Raw genomic sequence first — 16,014 nt, 5'->3', positions numbered from 1 at the left:
CAACTAATGCTGAATTAATTTTTTTCATTAAATTCAAGTTTGGAGATATTCATTTTTGATACTGACTGAACATAACCTGCAGTAACACATTTTTTTGTGTGTGTGAGTGACTTTGGAATTTTAAATTTAGACTGCTTTTTGTGTCTCATACAGACGCTGGAGGCAGATGAAAATGCAATTTAAAGAGTTTTAAAGTGTAATCAAGAAATGTAGTAAAAAAATGGATAAAGCAGCAGGTGATCAGCAAACAGGATATCAGAGACAGTGGACAAAATACATGGGTCAAAGTAGTGAACTAAGTTAAAACCAGAAACACAAACATGAGATCAAAGTCATGGTAACAACTGTTAACTATGAGACAGAGCGTCTACTTTGCAAATTGCAGGTGTGTTTAGAGCTTTTAAATAGTTTGTGACTGTGATTGTGAACAGGCGTGTGATCAGAAGTCCGGTGACTGAGAACATGACAGGGCCGTGGTGTATGGTGTTATAGTCCAGGGTGGCCATGTCTGTATGCTGCAGAGTGTTCTGAGAATTGGAGTCCGGACCAGACTCTGGTACTGATGTGACAATGTGTTGATACAAAGAACCTTGTTAAGTTACATGCACAACCAATAGATATTAAAAATACAGGTACTCAAGATGTAAAACTGTTTAATTTAGATAATATTATTTATGGGTTAGAATGTAAATAAGTGTAGCATTCTGAGTTCTGACTGATGACAAACCTTACAGCGGCCAAGAAGACCACACTGAGTATAGAGTATATAAAATCTATAGAAAAAATATATAGACACAACAATGTCTGCACACAAAGTCAACAACGTCTCACTTCACAAGCACAGTGGCATTATTCCTGCTTTTTCTTTTCATGCACTCTACTCTTCCTCTGACACTCGATCAGCAGTAATTGGTAGCAGGGCCTAATTAGAGCTAGTCATGTTTACTTGGCATCTTCTGTTGCTGCAGCTGGGTGCTAAATTGACACAAAATCCCAACCACGACAAACTTCAATCTGTGCTAGAGAACTCTTCTTTTTCTCTTCTGAAAGCGAGAGAAAATGGCCTAAATGTGTATCTTAATGTCCATCTCTGTGTGTGTGTGTGTGTGTGTGTGTGTGTGTGTGTGTGTGTGTGTGTGTTAATACAGCTGTGAGAGAGAGTGAAAAGGTCTATAGAGGCCACCCAAGCCAAGCATAATCACCTTCCCTCAGTGGATTCTGCTGTGTCTTACTCCACATTTGTTCTCCTTTTGTTGCTGAAAAGTCCCTTAATTGCACTCTGCCTACATCTCCTCTCTAACTTGCTCTTTTTTTGTCGTACATAAGCCAAGAATTAAGCTTAGTTAACGCAGCACTTATTTTATATGCAGTTATGCCATAATGCTGTTGAATTCTTGTTTCTGCTCATTCGGAAGGTGTTAATTAATTTTCTAAGACAGCAGCTCTGAGTACCTTTATGGCCTTTATGGCTATGGTGGATTCTCTACATAAATGGATTAACATTTCATGTGACAGTTTTATAATTGTGAAGTTTCCTGTGAGGAGGTGATCATTTAGTAATAGTGGAAGGAGTCTCCAGTGTCAGTGCTTTGTAACAGTCAGAGTGACACTTTTCCATCATGGGAAAGACTTCAGGACAGAGGGCTTTGCAATTTGTGGTTTCTCTGTCACATGAAAAGCTGCATTGAAAAAAAATGTATTAACTACGAGAGAGAGAGAGAGAGAGAGAGAGAGAGAGAGAGAGAGAGAGAGCAGCTTCTATAACAAGTGAAATTTCATCTGTGCTGTATGTCGAACATGTATAGCATATTTGACAATAAACTTGACTTGATAACTAACTTTTATGGATGTTCTATAATATTAAATGTAACTATACAGGTACTGTATGTGTTGTACTTAATAAGAAACTGCGGCGGAATAAGAGGAATAAAACACTTCCTTTTCTGTTACTGGTTTGTTACTGGTTACTGGAAAATAATCAACTTCAGGGAGGTAAGAGAAAAGTCTGCTTCGCATCAGACCACATCACAGCAGCCCTTCTTTGATTATTTTCCCATAACAGCATGTCTCATCATGTTTTATTCCTTAGTTATAATTCCATGTATCCTAGTGCTCATAGTCTTTCTTAATGCTCACTGTCTTTCTGAACAGACACACAACCATGGTGATAACTCCTCATACCGAGAGGTCAGTGCGTGAGTGTCTCTCGCATTACTGGTGAGTTAATCCTGTGTTTTGACAGTCTCTGAGCAGCAAGGAAGCATCACCTGGGCTTCCCACCAGCATGTCTTATTGTTCTGCTCTCATAAAGGTGACATTGGATCTGCCTCTAACATGGGCCACATGCTATGTATGTGTTGTAGGCACTGTGGAGGATTCGGCTTTCCTCATCAGTCAGGAGCTGCGGGAGCTTTCAAAGTGTGAGATGCAGCAATCATAGAATCTGGGGTTTGAACCTTACTCATCTCTGTCTTGTAGTTTTCCAGTAAAAAAATAGAGACTGGAATTAAGAACAAATAAGGGGTCTGAATCACGAGGAACAAACATGCTTAAGGTTAAATCACAAGGTGAACAGTATAACACTGAAATGTTAGCGCATGACAAAGGAGTTCTTAGCATAATTAATTCTGTCTGATATTTTGGTGCTTAAAGGTTTGAAACGCTGCATGTAACCGAGGGATTTTAATCAAATGTGACCTCCAGCTATGGTATATGTTGCAAATCAGTTAAAGGAATTTAGCATCTCCTCCATGTTCTTGGAAAATAAGAAAAAAAAAACCTCATAAAGGAAAACTAAGTGCAGTTATCAAATTCAATAAAAATATTAATAATAAACATGTCACAATGAGATAGATGTGAAAGAAATTCTGACTAAAGCGTTTCTATTTTGTTTTACGCTGTCATTAACTTACATAATACATAATCATAAAAACACTTGCGCAAACAATGCAGTAAAAATAAATATATAAATTAGAAAAATCAATTCTAGTTACTTTTCCCTGAGGTGATATCCATGCATGAACAAACTGTTGCACCTCTGTGTTCACTTTAAGCTGTGTTGACTATATTACTAACAAATAACCATTATTTCTTTCTGAAAACGTAGTCACATCTCTGGAAGGATTAATTATACAGATTTAATTTGCAAACACCTTTGAATGGAAAAATTATGAGCGTGCTACAAAAACGTGCAAGTATAAATGTTTACAGATTCGACCAACAGCTGCCCTTAGTCTTTCACATTAATGATTTTCGAGTAAATTGGTTTTCTGTTCTTTTTCCAGTACAGGAAAACATGCTGAAATTATTTCCTAGGAATCACACATGCATTACAGATGCAGTGGGTAGAGATTAGGTTATAAAGGAGTGAATTTTTCTTTTAACTTTTTTTTGCTTCATTCTTAGGGCACCGTCATTTGACTTTATATTTGCAATCCAACTGACTGATTGCATGCATTTGTCAATGTTAAAATAAAATGGACTTATCCTGGCAGTGCGTCGTGAGAATACAGACAGTCCCCCAGCAGCCGCATGAACACTTAAAAATAATGACTACCAGTAAGTCTTACAACAACAAATTTTATGTTCTAGCATTTGGGATGTTAAATAAACTGGTTAACATTCTAGAAATGAACTCTAATGAATTAATTAAAGAAAAACAAGTTCTAACACTTTTATAATCTGAATTATTTCAGATTGCTCTTATTTTACGTTATTATTCAAAACATGGAATACTGCTGGAATGGTTTCCTCAGCACGTAACCAACTTACTAAAAGATAGGAATTTATTAAGAAAATGTTTTAAAATGTGATCATTTGCTGAGAACAAGTAAGCTGGATCTTGACCAGGAGACTGGACATAATGGGAGAGTACGCAGGGTTGCACATGATGGATTTCAGGCTGTTAGGTCAGTAGTGTGTATTGCTAGTGCACTGATATTGAACACAGAATTTCGCTGCATCAGTTAATAACACATATCAATATTACATCAAAAGGGAAAGTATTACAGCACCGCAAGCTCACTCAGGCTTAATCTCAAAACGACAAGATTGTGCAGTGGCAAAATTGTGCTGCATCCCTGGTAGCAAATGATGACATCTCACATAAAAGGATTTGGATCTGAAAATGGTTTGCTTTTCCTCTTAACTGAAATCACCTGTAGGCAGGTATTTGCTCAAGCCATAACATTCAACTGGTAGAAAATTCCAGGTCATAAATCTATTTGAAAGCAATTAAATCTATTTGGAAACAATTAAACCTCATCTCTTGTCTCAGTTTAAATGCTTTAAAGCAAGGAGGCTGTGGATTAAACAGTACAGATGAATTTGTAGCACATTATGTTATAGTCGTCTGAGGGGCTTTTTTTCTAAATACATTTAACAGTTGATGTGTGTGTTTGTTTACTACATTGCATTCATTAGATTACTTACATTATTTTATGTAAAATCTTTTTGGAAAGATTTTTTTTATTTTTTATTTTAAAAATTCACATTAAATTAACAATGAACACACTACAGAAATTAAACAAGAGAAATTATGGCCCTAATAACATTCTTGCAGCTGTACAGGCAAACAATGGGAGACCACCATGGTTGTTGCTGTTTGTATTTGTTTTTAGGGCTTATGAGAGATCTGCAGTTTTGTTGTCGTTGTTGAAGCCTCTCTGAGTAAAGATTATTTCTGCACACTGAAGGATTAAAATGACTTTAAATTGCATTTTTAACTAGTACATAATCTGCTTAATTCCACAAAGTCATAACTGGTTGTACAAATCAAAACATTCAGATTAAATGAATTATTCATAGCCGAATGAATATGTTTTTGCTACACTAAATAGGTGTAACTTGTATCTACTCGTGCATCTCAAAATATTGGAATATTGTGAAAAAGTTCCTTTTTTTGTAATTTAATTCAAAAAGGTAAACTTTCATATATTCTGTATTCATTACATATAAAGTGTAATATTTCAAGACTTTTTTTTTGTTTTAATTTTGATGATTATGGCTTTTAGCTTATGAAATCATAAATCCAGTATCTCAAAATATTAGAATATTTAATCTTGAGTTTGAGTAAAACAGTATAAATACCGTGTTTCTCTCAGTCTAGGTCAGTACACGCAACCACAATCATGGGGAAGACTGCTGACTTGACAGTTGTCCAGAAGACAATCATCGACACCCTCTACAAGGAGGGTGAGCCACAGAAGGTCACTGCTGAAAAGGCTGGCTGGAAAAGGTGCACAAGCAACAGGGATGACCGCAGCCTTGAGAGGATTGTCAAGAAAAGTAAATTCAAAACTTGGGAGAGCTTCACAAGGAGTGGACTGAGGCTGGTGTCAGTGCATCAAGAGCCACCACGCACAGACGTCTTCAGGAAAGGGGCTACAACTGTCACATTCCTAATATCAAGCCACTCCTGAACCAGAGACAACGTCAGAAGCATCTTCCCTGGGCTAAGGAGTGAAAAACTGGACTACTGCTTAGTGGACTTGATAAACCACAGTGGACCAACTGCACTTATTCCACTTATACTCCAGCATATTTACCAACAGTTACAACTTTTTATTAAAGGAATGACACATCATACCGTTTTTCTGTTTCTAGTTACATTTAATGGTGTGAAACGTCTATAAAATGAGTCAGTTCTTGTTATCACTTACTTTATAGCATCATTTACATTATAGCAGTTTTTCCCTCACCAGCCTCTCTTTGTCTCTCTCTTGAGAATCAAGTAAAGACATCAAATGTTTAAAGAAACTGCAAAGAAACTTCCATATCCATGTTGCAAAACTTAAACAACAACTTTACCTTAATTGTTACAAAGCGCTGACACTTCACAAATGCTAAATGTCTTCTCACAGAAATATTCACCAAATCAGTGATTACGCTTTTTTTTATGTGTAGCATCTACTATACAGGTGCTTGTGTATGTTGTTACTTTTAAAATAATATCTTATTAGAATGAGTGGATTATTATAAACCTGTGCTGCACTATTTATCAGAGTTGCTGTTATAGAAAATTAAGTGACACCTTCTGACCAATCAGATTAGAAATCTCAGCAGTGCTGTGGGATCAAGTTTCATAATGCAGCTTTCACTTCACTGAATTCTTAAATTAATTGGACTTTAAGGTGCAACTCACCTACAGCGAGCAGTGATCCCACGCTTGTGGATATTAAAAATTAAAAACCATTGTGACAGTTGATTCAGAATGCATCTTTGGCAAATTGCTCTGATATGAGATATGATGAATTAAGGTTAATCCGTTTCATAAGCACAACAATAGTGTCATATTCATGCATAAAATTTATTTAAATGGTGTATATATTGCTGTGAATATCAAATGTCAGAAGATTTGCATTTTGTTATTGGCAGTGAAGGAACTGGACATGTTTTTCTTATAAAGTCTCCTGTCACTTTTTCCTCCATGGCTGAGTCTTCTTAATAAAGTCTGAACGACTGACAAACAAAAATAAAAATCCCAGACTTTGGTAGGTGTTTAAATTTTAATTAGACTTTAGCATTTCACCCCATTCCACAATGTCAGAGTTAGTATTATTAAAATGATCATGTTTACAGATACTGACAGATATTGCACATTTTCAGTCCTGAAGTCCAAAGTTCCCGTTTTAACACATGCATTCAATCAGGAGTTTCTGAGCAGGGAAAGTACAAAACAGCACTGATTAAGGTGTTTCTTTTTTCTTTTCTTTTTTTTTTTTTTGACCTGCAGACTGAAATCAAACATTTACAAAACTGGAGCTTTCAACCACTTCATACCGTACTTCTGAAAATGAATTTTGTACCTGGCTAATGTGCTGGATACCTTCAGTAAAAATTACAGGAAGTTATATTGAAAGATACACAATTATTTTCAAATGTATTGTACCTAAATGCTCTTTATTTAATAGCTTTCATAGTTTTATTGATTCATTCTCTTTTTATTCAGTCTTGTCCTTTGCTTTTCACTTTATTTAGCTGTCTTTTTTTTTTTTTTTTAAAAATCCATCGAACAAAAAGCTTTTGTTTTGTGTGTGTGTGTTTTTTTGGTTACATTTTTGTCTGCTGCTGGGACAAAAGCTGGCTCCTGCTACTGCTCTGCCCAGTCTATTGTTTTGCTGTGTTACAGAAATAGAGTCCAAAGCCTGTAGCAATATAAAACTGTCCACAAGTGGAAAAGTAATAGCAAAAGTAGCAGAAATTTTAACACTCAACTTTATGTCCCAGCTAACAGAGAATGGTATAAGAACATTCATCATGTATTCGACAGGTTACAAGAAAGTCAGACTGAAACATTCCAGAAATAGCATCCATGCAATGTTTTAAAAACACCTGCTGTAATAACAGGGGTGAACAAAGCACAAATTCAGAGCCCATGTGGGAAGCCAAAGCTCCAGTATGCTTGACCAGTCCCATGTTATGCTTGCCCAGAAGTACATTTAACAAGGCTAAAAAGCAGCAACTAATGGAATTAAATTTAAAGGTATGACAAGCTGATTATGTACTATGGATTATAATGCATAGGGCCAAATTACTCAATTTTGATTGGTCAATCAAGGAGGGCTTTTTTCCTTAACACGGGGCTATATTTCTGAAATGCTACTGGCTAGTTCGTTGCTTGGTTACGTTTACAAAAATTAGCAAATTTTGTCAACAAAATGGCTGACTCTGCTGACTCAGCAATGCCGTGTTTCACTATATTTGATGAAGAAATGATAAACCAATTGAAAGCTGCAAGCAAAAATGAAAATACCAAAAAAGTACGAATTTTTGGCTTTCCATGTTTAAGAAATGGGCCGTAGAAAGACAAATAAAGGACTCTCTAGTGGCATATGAATGCTGTGAGTTAGACAAGGTGCTATCGCAGTTTTTTTGTGTCATGATGAAAGACGCTTTAGAAACTGATTCAAACGTGCAAGATAGTCTTGCGCCCTGATTGGTTCAGAAAACATGAATGACAAATGTTGTGAACTTGAATGGCTTCCGAAGTATGAATTTGGCCCTATATATTATAAACAAGTAATCGTGTGGTTCCTCGTAAAATTAAGGGTCAATTTCACTCGTGATTTCAAAGTTTTGAAATTGCCCTCATCGCTTCGCGACTCAGGCAATTTTCAAAACTTAGAAGTCACTCATGAAATTAACCCTTAATTTTACTCGGCCCCATATGATTACTTGTTTATAATATATAGGGCCAAATTCATACTTCGGAAGCCATTCAAGTCCACAACATTTGTCATTTATCGACACATTTTCTATTGCAAAAGTTAATAAGCAATAGAGTGAACTAAAAGCAAAGCTTCAGAAGTCCTGGGCATCTGGGCTACCATTATTTTTTAATCCTGAATAATGGCTTGTTTTACAATGTTATGAGAAGATTGGTTACACAATGTTCCCAGTTAGAAAAAAAAAATTTAATGAAAATATTTAATGCATGAAGGTTTATACGGTAATGTTGTGCAAAAAATATCCTCAGCAACACAAAAATTAAGTGTGTAAACATTCTTGGAACCATTCAGAAAATGTTCTGCTAACCTAAAATTCTTAGCTAGACTTGTGATCCTGTACACAATAATCTGTTCAAGTATCAGTTAAGTACAGTGGTGCTTGAAAGTTTGTGAACCCTTTAGAATTTTCTATATTTCTGCATAAATATGACCTAAAACATCATCAGATTTTCACACAAATCCTAAAAGTAGATAAAGAGAACCCAGTTAAACAAATGAGACAAAAAATATTATACTTGGTCATTTATTTATTGAAGAAAATGATCCAATATTACATATCTGTGAGTGGCAAAAGTATGTGAACCTTTGCTTTCAGTATCTGGTGTGACCCCCTTGTGCAGCAACAACTGCAACTAAACGTTTGCGGTAACTGTTGATCAGTCCTGCACACCGGCTTGGAGGAATTTTAGCCCATTCTTCCATACAGAACAGCTTCAACTCTGGGATGTTGGTGGGTTTCCTCACATGAACTGCTCGCTTCAGGTCCTTCCACAACATTTCGATTGGATTAAGGTCAGGACTTTGACTTGGCCATTCCAAAACATTAACTTTATTCTTCTTTAACCATTCTTTGGTAGAGCGACTTGTGTGCTTAGGGTCGTTGTCTTGCTGCATGACCCACCTTCTCTTGAGATTCAGTTCATGGACAGATGTCCTGACATTTTCCTTCAGAATTCGCTGATATAATTCAGAATTCATTGTTCCATCAATGATGGCAAACCATCCTGGCCCAGATGCAGCAAAACAGGCCCAAACCATGATACTACTACCACCATGTTTCACAGATGGGATAAGGTTCTTATGCTGGAATGCAGTGTTTTCCTTTCTCCAAACATAACGCTTCTCATTTAACCAAAAACTTCTTTTTTGGTCTCATCCGTCCACAAAACATTTTTCCAATAGCCTTCTGGCTTGTCCACATGATCTTTAGCAAACTGCAGATGAGCAGCAATGTTCTTTTTGGAGAGCAGTGTCTTTCTTCTTGCAGCCCTGCCATGCACACCACTGTTGTTCAGTGTTCTCCTGATGGTGGACTCATGAACATTAGCCAATGTGAGAGAGGCCTTCAGTTGCTTAGAAGTTACCCTGGGGTCCTTTGTGACCTTGCTGACTATTACACGCCTTGCTCTTGGAGTGATCTTTGTTGGTCGACTACTCCTGGGGAGGGTAACAATGGTCTTGAATTTCCTCCATTTGTACACAATCTTTTTGACTGTGGATTGGTGGAGTCCAAACTCTTTAGAGATGGTTTTGTAACCTTTTCCAGTCTGATGAGCATCAACAACGCTTTTTCTGAGGTCCTCAGAAATCTCCTTTGTTCGTGCCATGATACACTTCCACAAACATGTGTTGTGAAGATCAGACTTTGATAGATCCCTGTTCTTTAAATAAAACAGGGTGCCCACTCACGCCTGATTGTCATCCCACTGATTGAAAACACCTGACTCTAATTTCACCTTCAAATTAACTGCTAATCCTAGAGGTTCACATACTTTTGCCACTAACAGATATGTAATATTGGATCATTTTCCTCAATAAATAAATGACCAAGTATAATATTTTTGTCTCATTTGTTTAACTGGGTTCTCTTTATCTACTTTTAGGACTTGTGTGAAAATCTGATGATATTTTAGGTCATATTTATGCAGAAATATAGAAAATTCTAAAGGGTTCACAAACTTTCAAGCACCACTGTATGTTGGATTTACAGTACTTTGCAAAAGTATTCATCCCCCTTGGTGTTTGTCCTGTTTTGTCACATTACAAGCTGGTATTAAAATAGAATTTGGGGGGCTTAGCACCATTTGATTTACACAACATGCCTACCACTTTAAAGGTGCAAATAGTTTTTTTTTTATTGGGACACAAACAATAATTAAAGATGAAAAAACAGAAATCTGGAGTGTGCATAGGTATTCACCCTGCTCAAAGTCAATACTTTGTAGAGTCACCTTTTGCTACAATTACAACTGCAAGTCTCTTGTGTTATGTCTCTATTAGCTTAGCACATCTAGTCACTGGGATTTTTGCCCATTCCTCAAGGCAAAACTGCTCTATCTCCTTCAAGTTAGATGGGTTGCGTTGGTGTACAGCAATCTTCAAGTTATGCCACAGATTCTCAATTAGGTTGAGGTCTGGGCTTTGATTAGGCCATTCCAAGACATTTAAATGTTTGCCTTTAAACCACTCCAGTGTAGCTTTAGCAGTATGTTTAGGGTCATTGTCCTGCTGGACCGTGAACCTTCATCCCAGTCTGAAACCTCTGGCTGACTCAAAGAGGTTTTCCTGCAGAATTGCCCTGCATTTAGTGCCATCCATCTTTCCTTCAGTCCTGACCAGCTTTCCTGTCCCTGCAGATGAAAAACATCCCCACAGTGTGATGCTGCCACCACCATGTTTCATTATAGGGATGGTGTTCTTAGGGTGTTGGGTTTGCACCACACACGGCATTTCCCATGATGGCCAAAAAGTTCAATTTTTGTCTCATTTGACCAGAGAATCTTCTTCCATGTGTTTGGGGACTCTGCCACATGCTGTTGGGCAAACTCCAAACATGTTTTCTTCAGCAATGGCTTTTTTAGAATAGAATAGAATAGAATAGAATGCCTTTATTGTCACTATACACATGTACAATGAGATTAAAGCATCTCCAATAACAGTGCAAACAGCGTGGAGAGAGAGAGAGAGAGAGAGAGAGAGAGAGAGAGGAAGGGGGGGAAAAAGGGGGGTGTAAGGTGCACAGTCTGAGGTGTATGTGTTGTGTTACACATTATGGAGTGAGGTATTGCACATATAAAGTATTGCACAGAGACAGTCACATTATAAATTATTGCACAAGAGAGTCACATTATAAGATAAAATATTACACATTATGAAGTATTGCAAGGTAAGGTAAGGTGCACAGTCCTGAGGTGTATGTATTGTGTGTAAGGTACACAGTCCTGAGGTGTATGTTTTGTGTGTAAGGTGCACAGTCCTGAGGTGAATGTGTTGCGTTTCACATTATGGAGTGTGGTATTGCACATTATAAAAGTATTGCATAGAGAGAGTCAGCTTATAAAGTACTGCACATTATAAATTAGTAAATAGTAAAATAGTAAAATAAATAAACTATAAGTCAGAGCATATCCGAGTGCAGGGCGGTTATGGCTTTTGGAAAGAAGCTGTTTTTTAATCGATTTATCTTTGTCCTGATGCACCTGTAGCGCCTCCCTGAGGACAACAGGTCGAACAGATCAAAGCCAGGGTGGGAGCTGTCCTTGATAATGTTCTTAGCTCTGCTAAGGCAGCGGGAGGTGTAAATGTCCATCAGGGAGGGGAGAGGGCAGCCAATGATCTTCTGTGCTGCCTTAACTACCCTCTGGAGCCTCTCCCTGTCTACAGCAGTGCAGCTGCCGTACCATACTGTAATACAGTACGTCAGCAGGCTCTCGATGGATGAGTGGTAGAAGGTCAGCAGCAGGTTGGAGTTTAGGTTGTACTTCCTGAGGACTCTCAGGAAGTGAAGCCGCTGCTGAGCCTTCTTAATGACTGCTGTAATGTTTGCAGACCAGGAGATGTCGGCAGAGATGAGGACGCCGAGAAACCAGAAGGTGTGGACCCTCTCCACATACACGTTGTTGATGTAGGGGGGGGGGCTAGGTCGGTGCTGTGCTTCCTGAAGTCAATAATGAGCTCTTTGGTTTTCTTGGTGTTCAGAGCAAGGTTATTTTCTGAACACCAGGCTGCCAACTTCAGGACCTCCTCTCTGTAGGCTGCCTCGTCTCCCTTTGAGATGAGTCCGACCACTGTGGTGTCGTCAGCAAACTTGACGATAAGGTTGTTGTTGTGGGTCGGACTACAGTCGTGGGTGTAGAGGCAGTACAGGAGGGGGCTCAGCACACAGCCCTGTGGAGAGCCGGTGCTCAACGTGCGGGTGGAGGAGAAGTGGGGGCCAAGTCTCACAGTCTGGGGCCGGTTAGTTAGAAAGTCCTTTATCCAGGCACATGTGAGGGGGGGAGGCTGAGAGTGTCCAGTTCACTGATAAAGATGTCTGGGATTATTGTGTTGAAAGCAGAACTGTAATCCACAAAGAGTATGCGGACGTAGCTCTGCTGCTGCTCCAGGTGGTTCAGTACAGAGTGTAGAGCTATGGCGATGGCGTCCTCTGTGGATCTGTTCACACGATATGCGAACTGGTAGGGATCGAAGTCTGGGGGGAGGTGGTCCTTGATGTGCTGAAGAACTAGTCTCTCGAAGCACTTCATGATTACCGGAGTGAGGGCCACAGGACGGTAGTCATTCAGGCTGGTGACGGGAGACTTCTTCAGCACCGGGATTATTGTAGCTGATTTTAGGCAGGGCAGGATGACTGCCTGAGCCAGGGAGAGGTTAACCCTTTGGTGACTAACCCCGTGAAAATGGTTCCTCCAGGAACGATGACGTTTCAGTTGTCAAGACAATGGAAAAACTAAAATACAAGAGCATTTTGTTTTGTGCACAAGAGCATTGTGACGTATCTTTCTGTTTTTGTATTTTAGTTTTTCCGTTGTCTTGACAACTGAAATGTCATCGTTCCTGGAGGAACCATTTTCAAGGGGTCAGTCACCAAAGGGTTAAAGATCCTGGTGAAGGTAGGGGCGAGCTGGTGGGCACATGCTCTGAGCACCTTACCAGGTACTCCATCTGGGCCGGCAGCCTTCTTGGGGTTCACTGCCAGGAGCACCCGTCTGACATCGTGCTCCTGTACAGTGAATGGGGTGATGTACAAACTGTGTGGTGGTGGGGGCAGGGCTGGAGCAGATGAGTGCTGCTGAGATGTTTCAAAGCAAGCAAAGAAGCAATTTAGCTCCTCTGCCAGTGGCACACTCCAGTCTCCTGTTGACGCATCACAGTCCCTGAAGTTCGTGATGTCTTGTATGCCCCACCACACCTCCCGTATGTTGTTGCTGGACAGGTGGGACTCTATACACAGCCTATGGTCTGCCTTGGCTTTTTTAATTTCTCTTTTCAGATCAGCTTGAGCGGCACTGTACAGAGCTCTGTCACCTGACCTGAAGGCAGCGTCGCGAGCCCTGAGGAGTGAGCGGACCTGGCTGGCCATCCAGGGTTTCTGGTTTGGGAAGACCCAGATGTTTTTATTCACCGTCACATTTCCGATACAGAACTTGATAAAGTCCAGTACCGTTCCTGTGAATGTCTCCAGCTCCTGGTGTTCAAATAAGTCCCAATCTGTCCATTTAAAGCAGTCCTGTAGTTTGGAGCGTGCGTTGTCAGGCCAGGTTGTGATGGTCCTTGTGGTGGGCCTGGCTCTGCGTCTGAGGGGAGTGTAGGCTGGGGAGAGCAGGAGGGAAAGATGGTCTGACTGGCCGAGGTGGGGGAGGGGTATGGCTCTGTACGCATGCTTGACATTGGAGTAAACATGATCCAGAGTGTTCTCCCCTCTAGTAGAACACTTTACATGTTGGTAAAACTTCGGCAGTACAGTCTTCAAGTTGGCCTTATTAAAGTCTCCTGCAATTATGTGAACACCGTCAGGGTGGGCCCACTGCTGTTTGTTTATGGTGTTCAGCAGGAGAGAGAGTGCTGTGTTTACACAGGCGTCGGGTGGAATATACACAGCTGTGACAATCACTACAGTAAGCTCTCTTGGTAGAAAAAAAGGCCGGCATCTTACAGACATGTACTCGAGGTCCGGGGAACAGTGTTTATCTATAATTGTTCCGTTGTTACACCAATTATCATGCACGTAAATACAGAGCCCTCCCCCTCTACTCTTACCGGAGTTCTCATTCCTATCCCAGCAGAGCAGAGTGCGGCCTGCTAGCTGCAAGCTAGCATCGGGTATTTCCGGATGAAGCCAGGTTTCTGTGATAATTAAAACACAGCAGTCCCGAACATAGCGATTTCCAGCGAGTTGTAATTCCAGATCATCCGTTTTATGCACCAGGGATCTGGCATTGGCGAGATACAGGCTCGGCAGAGGTGGCTTGTGTGGTTGTTTTTTTAGCCTTAGCATAGTACCAGACCTGCGGCCCCGCTTCTGCTTCCTCTTCCTCCTCCGTCTGCGCCGCCTCCTAGACCTGACAACAATCCACAGAGAGCCCGGCGGTCTCGCTATGTCATCTGGGATGTTATGCGTGAAGAGAAAGTCACTTGAAACAGATACCTGATGTTGGTCACCGATGGCTAAAAGTGTCTGGTGGGTGTACTGGATGTTCGCAGAACCAATGTTGCACAAACAAGCAAGAAAGAAATACAAAAACAAACAAAAAAAAGAGCACTGAAAAGGAGAGCTGTAAGCCGCTGCAACCACGCGCGCCGCCATCTTGGAAATCTGGCCACTCTTCCATAAAGCCCCACTCTGTGGCATGTACAGCTTAAAGTGGTCCTATGGACAGATACTCCCATCTCTGCTGTGGATCTTTGCCGCTCCTTCAGTGTTTTCTTTGGTGTCTTTGTTGCATCTCTGATTAATGTCCTCCTTGCCTGGTCTGTGAGTTTTGGTGAGTGGCCTTCTCTTGTCAGGTTTGTAGTGGTGCCATATTCTTTCCATTTTGCTATAATGGATTTAGTGGTGCTCCCTGGGATATTCAAAGTTTGGGATATTTTTTATAACCCAACCCTAATCTATACTTCTCCACAATTTTGTCTCTGACCTGTTTGGAGTGCTCCTTGGTTTTCATCTTGCTTGCTTAGTCGTGTTGCAGAGTGAGGGTCTTTCCAGAACAGGTTGATTTATACAGACATCATGTGACAGATCATGTGACACTTTGCACACAAGTGGATATTAATCAACTAATTATGTGACTTATGAAGTGAATTCGTTGGACCAGCTCTTATTTAGGGGTTTCATATGAAAGGGTGTGAATACCTATGCACACTCCAGATTTCTGATTTTTTCCATCTTAATTATTGTTTGTGTCACAATAAGAAAACAATGTGCACCTTTAAAGTGGTAAGCATGTTGTGTAAATCAAATGGTGCTAACCCCCCAAAAATCCATTTTAATTCCAGCTTGTAATGCGACAAAACAGGACAAATACCAAGGGGGATGAATACTTTTGCAAGGCACTGTAAATAAGCAAGTACTTAAGAGCATTTGATTGGATAATTACTGCAGTGATTAATATGTTTCAGTTGGCAACAATTCTTTTAACTCTAACTGATGCAGTGAGTAGCTTCTCATTTCTTTAAAAACCATGTGGGAAGACATATCCCATGGTCGTGGAAAAGATGTTACTGTGTTTCAATAGGGTCATATTATTGGTCTGCATCAAGCAAAGAAAACAACTAAGGAGATTAAATTACTGGAATTGAGTCCAGCACAAGCCCTGCGATGACCTGGCGACTGGTCCAGGGTGTATCCCGCCATCTCACCCATAGTCAGCTGGGATAGGCTCCAGCTTGCCTGACCCTGCACAGGATAAGTGGCTACAGATAATGGATGGATGGGTCCAACACATTATTAAACCTGGAAGTATAGTGGTGAATCGTCAACTTCATGGAAGAAATGTGGTCAGAAAAA

The 16,014-nt window shown here is 40.0% G+C and overlaps 1 protein-coding gene across 1 annotated transcript in view; it reads right to left on the bottom strand.

Annotated features, from left to right (window-relative positions):
* cadm2b (cell adhesion molecule 2b) overlaps positions 1–16,014 on the bottom strand; it is a 318,148-nt gene that overhangs the window by 57,643 nt on the left and 244,491 nt on the right. The window lies entirely within an intron of this gene.

The sequence above is a fragment of the Neoarius graeffei genome, chromosome 17 (assembly GCF_027579695.1).
Source record: "Neoarius graeffei isolate fNeoGra1 chromosome 17, fNeoGra1.pri, whole genome shotgun sequence".
In the NCBI taxonomy this organism is placed as follows: Eukaryota; Metazoa; Chordata; class Actinopteri; order Siluriformes; family Ariidae; genus Neoarius; species Neoarius graeffei.
The sequence above is the reverse complement of the archived record's forward strand: the minus strand, read 5'-3'. Positions and strand labels throughout refer to the sequence as shown.